Here is a 6,187-nt window from a genome sequence, read left to right as displayed (position 1 = left end):
TAAATTACACTTCATTCATAAAATTTAAGAAAGCAACACCCAATTCTCAGAATTAAGTGACATATGGAATTTTCTTCATGTGAGAAAAGAAAAACTTTAATTGGAGCTGGTGGGGGAGGAGGTCCTGCGCCTGACTTCCCTGAGGAGTTTCCTGGCCCTCATCTTCCTGGAATTACACTGTGGTTCTTCTGTTTCCTCACCACCCTCGTCCAATCAGTTGTCAGGTCCTATGAGTCTACATTATATGAAGCTCTCTTGTATCCATGTTTATACTCTCTCCCGTCATTACCTAGTTCAGACCATCTGACCATCATTCAGCTAGATTACTACAATCGTCTTTCTTTTTCCAATGGTCTTGAGAAATGGAATATTCCTGCCATATCTGTAAACAAGGATGTCACAGTCATCAGACTGTGACACTCAGCCCTGCAGCGTGAGTCGATGAGCCCTGAGGGATTCAGGTAGGAAAGCCTACGTGCCATCTATCAGCCATAAGATTGCAGCCACTCCCTACGATGAGCCCTGAGGAAACTCAGGATCTGAAAATACAGGAAGGGGCCCCAGATAGCTGAGGTGGATATCAAAGGCATGATTTCAGTGAGCCCAGACTCTTGAATCTTCCCATACATAGAAAAGTACTAAATTCCTTAACTTGACACATCTAGTTTCTTTAATTAACAGTGATCTTTTGATGTTCCAAACTACCTGCCCTTTATTGTAAAACTCTTATATATCCTAGCTCCTCTTCTTGGAGCCTCGGAGGAGTTTCTCAAGCTATCTGAAATGCTGTCTCCTGGGCTACAGTCCTCATCTGTCCCAAATAAAACTTAACTCTCAACTCTCACATTGTGCAATTTTTTTCTGATAGTAAAAGAAGTCTGACTTTTTTATACTGAAAAAAGTCTTTTCAGTATTTATTCAATGGTCTTCTGCTGAAACCCTTTTTTGGTTCCCTTTCATGATCAAGGTAGAGTCCAGACTTCTTTTTCTGACTGGTAAGACCCTCCGCTTTCATAATTCACTTCTGCTGAATTTCTGCTTCTTCAAACTTCACACACTCCCTAGTCTCTGGGCCTTTGTGCTGTTCCCTCCTTCCTCTCTCCCCATCTCACGGCTTTACTTGACTAATACCCTCTTGTTTCTCCCGTCTCCATTCAGACACCACTTCCTCTGATGCCCCTGGTCTCGGTTGATGGCCCTCTCTCATAGTTGCCCCTTGGTATTCCGGGTTACTCAGTGTCACACCTGCCACCTCTGTAGGAATTGGCTGATGCATGTCCGTCTTCCCCACCAGACGTGTCAGTTCTAACAGGGCAGAGGATGGGTTCATCTTGACCTCAGTTGCGGTTTTGTACCTTGGAAAGTGACTAGCACATGATATATGCTGTGTAAATATTTCTTCAGTGGGTGAGTCATTACACCCTCCTCCAAGAGCTGGAGGAGAGCCCAGGAGATGGCTGGGGAATCATGGCTGGGGGCAGTGCTGACTTGAGCAGAAGACCACTGGGTACCTCCTGTTTGTACATTCCCTTTGGGATGGTGTAATGGATACCACATCTTCCTACAGCCTGTAGGACCGAGGACTCCTTAAGCTGATGTATGGTGGTGCTGGTGGGGAGGCTTCTTTCAAAACTCATTTCAGAACCAAAACCTTTGAGAATCAGAGTCTACTTCTTACAAGGGTACCTTGGAAAGCCCTGTAGGCTCCCTGTGCCTCTTTTGTGAAAGTGTTAGTCTTTCAGTCATGTTCAACTTTTTTCGACCTCATGGACTGTAGACCGCCAGACTCTTCTGACCATGGGATTTTCCAGGTAAGAATACTGAAGTGGGTTGCCATTCCCTTCTCCAGGTGATCTTCCCAACCCAGGGATTGAACCCAGGTCTCCCGCATTGCAGGCAGATTCTTTACTTCCTGATCCACCTTACTTTATATGTTAATTTGTAATCACCCTTTTCAGAGTTGTACCAGATGAAATATTGTGTTTTAAAGTACTGTGCAAGCTAGAATATGTCAATATTTATAGCATATTATTGACATAAAATCCTATGTGGGAAACATGATGTTTTTCATCTGTCCATGGGTTTTTCTACAGAGATGATCTTGCGGTGACATGTGCCAATCCCAATCATGTGAAATATAAAAGTAGCTAATGATTGACTACTATAAAATCATTGTGCTAGGACACTTTGGAAGAGTTGGAGTATCATTCAGACCTATGCAAAGAATAAAATTTAATTGACTAAAAATACATTCAATGCAAATTTACAGTAACTGTTGAAAGTTAAATCAATCTTCAAATTTGCTAAATACCAAAATAATACTTTCCCTTGAAATCTTATGCTTGTGCCTATGCTATTTATAGGCATGTTTATTGAGCTAAAATAAATGTAATTATAGGGCTTCCCCGGTGGCTCAGTGCTAAAGAGTCCGCCTGCCAGTGCAATAGACACAGGTTCGATCCCTGAACCGGGAGGATCCCACATGCCACAGAGCCACTCAGCCCATGCACCACAACTATTGAGCCTGTGCTCTAGAGCTGGGGAGCCGCAACTACTGAAGCCCGAGCACCCTAGAGCCTGTGCTCAGCAACAAGAGACACCAGTGCAATGAGAAGCCAGAGCACCACAATTCGAGAAGAGCCCCCGCTCACAGCACCTAAAGAAAAGCTCGAGCAGCTGTGAAGACCCAACACAGTCCCAAAATAATAATAATAAATAAATGAGTAAAATTATTTTTAAAATATATACAATATAGATGTGAGCATTATCATTGATATCCTGGCTTGAAACCTCTCACTATATAGTTAAACATGCCAAGGAGTAAGACACCCTAGATGATAAGCCACATATTTTCTTAGCAAGACCTTTCATTTTAACAGCATGGAAAGAGAGAGATGCAATGAGTTACCTGGATACTGGGTATAGCCCTAAAACTCTAGATATGTGTTGTGTGTGCGCTCAGCCACATCTGACTCTTTGTGACCCCATGGACTCTAGCCCGCCAGGCTCCTCTGTCCAAGGAATTCTCCAGGCAAGACTATTGGAGCAGTCTGCCATTTCCTTCTCCAGGGGATCTTCCTGACCCAGGGATTGAACCCGTGTCTTGCATTTCCTGCACTGACAGGCAGATTCTTTACCACTGTGCCACCTGGGAAGCCCAAAAACTTTAGGCATGTTACTACTCATGAAACCATCTGATGGTTTAGGGAAGAAGCGAAGGAGGTTCAGAGGCTGTAAGTCCTTCCTGCCTTCCCAGAGCCACAAGCATCAGCAGGACACGAGGTTTGTGTTTGAACCCACTCTGCCTCCAGTAAGCCACCAACCCCATCCCTGCAAAATTTAAAAAACGAACAAAGCAAAACCAACCACTTCAAATGTAAACATGACTTTTTACCAGGATCAACTCTCTTTCTTTTTTAAAGATGATTCATACTAAACAGTAAGGACTGAGCTTTCTAAAATATAGTCTCTAGGAATAATGTTAATTATCTCTACTGAAGTAACATAATTGGTTTTCTCATTCTTATAACGAAGTTCTGAACAATCACCAGGGTATTTCAGTTAAAACCAAACCACAACCTTCAGAAGTTATGAGTCAGGAAGGTGAGATTAGGCAAATGTCTTTATAATAATTTTAATTGAGGGCAGCTGAAAAATGCCTGTATTGATTTCCTTGTGAAAGATGGCCTTGCTGTGTCTAACAGAAAGTACTTTGATATCTAGCAAAAAAATCCTCCAGTTTTTTCTGGGAGAAAAAAAACTTGTGATAATTTATGTTTATTTAAAATAATGTATAAAAGGTGTATTTAAAATATTTCACATGTATTTAAAATATACACGATGTAAGACTGTTAGCAAAAGTACTTTTGTAATCACAAGGACAAAAATAGAATTCCTCATAGGGTGTTGCTATGGTGACTACTAGTAATTTATGACTGTGCCGATTTCTGTGTTTGTTATTTCATTATCAGTAAACAGCTAGTATTTGAGGGAGTAATTATATAGTAAATGCCACATACTAAAGATGTTTAAGGCTGCAGTGTGTCAGCGGACAGATCACTTTTGCATCCACATAAGCTATATATGCAAACCTTCTTGTAGGATGGTGGAATGTTTGTCTCAGGAGATCAATAAAGGCATTATTTTAAAACAAACTGTGGGAGATAACCGTTATGGTCTCTCTGTCACTCCTATCTGCTTCTTATAAATAATACCCACCTCTTTGTTTTTGTTTTTCTAAATCCCATAAGGATTTATGTTATAGGCAATATGCACTGAAAAACATAGGAATCAAAAAATACCAAGAATCCAACATTTTTCCCTCCTATCAAGAAAACTACTAGAAATATTTGACTGTATGGACTTCAATTTTTATTTCCTGCCGTAAATGGACTCATACAACATAAACTGTTTTGTAACTTGCATTTTTCAACTCAGAAGTACAATATCTTTTCATGTAAATAAATCTACTCCCACTGTATCATTCTGAATGATGTAACATTGTGTAGTTTCCCTGTTATGTGTTTAGGGACTCTCATCCCTAAAGATGATCATAAACACATTTCTGTTTCTGTTTTCTGGCAAGTTGGCAAGTAAAATAATTTGAACATTGCTCATTTAACAGCAACCTACACCACTGGGAGGGCAGACAGCTGCTTGCTCACCCAGGACCCTGCTTCCTATTGTCCTTATTCTTGGTCACTGCTCCTCAGAGGGCAGAAGATCTGTCTTGCAAATTCACCTCAAGATTCTCACCCTGTCCAGGAAGCTGCATTCCCCTTATCACAGTTAGCATTCTGCACACTGAGATCTCAAGTATGCTTGAAAAGTCCAAGAGATAAAACATTTCAAAAAGGCAACCGTTATATCTTACTTTTCATTGTTGTAGTTGTTCAGTGGCTAAGTTGCACCCAACTATTTGCAACCCCATGGGCTGCAACATACCAGGTTTCCCTGTCCTCCACTATCTCCTAGAGTTTGCTCAAACCCAAGTCCACTGAATCAATGATGCCATCCAACCAACTCATCCTCTGTCATCCTCTTCTGCTCTCAATCTTGCCCAGCATCAGGGTCTTTTCTAATGAGTCAGCTCTTCGCATCAGGTGGCCAAAGTACTGGAGCTTCAGCTTCAGCATCAGTCCTTCCAATGAATATTCACGGTTGATTTTCTTTAGGATTGATTGGTTTGCTCTCCTTGGAGTCCAAGGGACCCCAAGAGTCTTCCCCAGCACCACAGTTCAAAAGGATCAATTATTTTGTGCTCAACCTTCTTTATGGTCCAACTCTCATATCGATACATGACTACTGCAAACACCATAGCTTTGACTCCATGGACCTTTTCATTGATTGGGGATAAAGGCTACCTGCCTTTGCAAAGTGTAACTGACAGAAGAGTGTTTGCAATTAAAGATCCATACATTTTTCTTTTGTCATTTAGAAACAAGAAATTACTGTCAGGAAAATAAAGTGATCAGCTATTTTAAGCACCAAATGCAGTCATTCTAAACGTCAGGATCATGAAAGCAATAATCATTTCTAGTAATTAATACGTACATTTCCTCTCAATGGAATACAATTTAATTCCTGAACCAAACATATTATTTTAAAAGGAGGATATTGCTTTATCCTCCTTAACTTAAGGAGGAAAATCAGTGCTAACTTGTTAAATCCTAGAGTATTAGCCCTTAACCATCACACCAAACTGTGGAAAATTCTTAAAGAGATGGGAATACCAGACCACCTGATCTGACTCCTGAGAAATCTGTATGCAGGTCAAGAAGCAACAGTTAGAATTTGGACATTGAACAACAGACTGGTTTCAAATCGGGAAAGGAGTATGTCAAGGCTATTGTCACCCTGCTTATTTAACTTATGTGCAGAGTACATCATGAGAAATGCTGGAGTGGATGAAGCACAAGCTGGAATCAAGATTGCCAGGGGAAATATCAATAACCTCAGATATGCAGATGACACCAGACTTACGGCAGAAAGCAAAGAAGATCTAAAGAGCCTCTAGAGGAAAGTGAAAGAGGAGAGTAAAAAAGTTGGCTTAAAACTCAACATTCACAAAACTAAGATCATAACATTTGGTCCCATCACTTCATGGCAAATAGAAGGGGAAACAGTGGCTGACTTTATTTTGGGGGGGCTCCAAAATCATTGTAGATGGTGGTTGTATCCATGAAAT

This window comes from Bos indicus x Bos taurus, chromosome 23, assembly GCF_003369695.1.
Source record: "Bos indicus x Bos taurus breed Angus x Brahman F1 hybrid chromosome 23, Bos_hybrid_MaternalHap_v2.0, whole genome shotgun sequence".
NCBI lineage: Eukaryota > Metazoa > Chordata > Mammalia > Artiodactyla > Bovidae > Bos > Bos indicus x Bos taurus.
The sequence above is the reverse complement of the archived record's forward strand: the minus strand, read 5'-3'. Positions refer to the sequence as shown.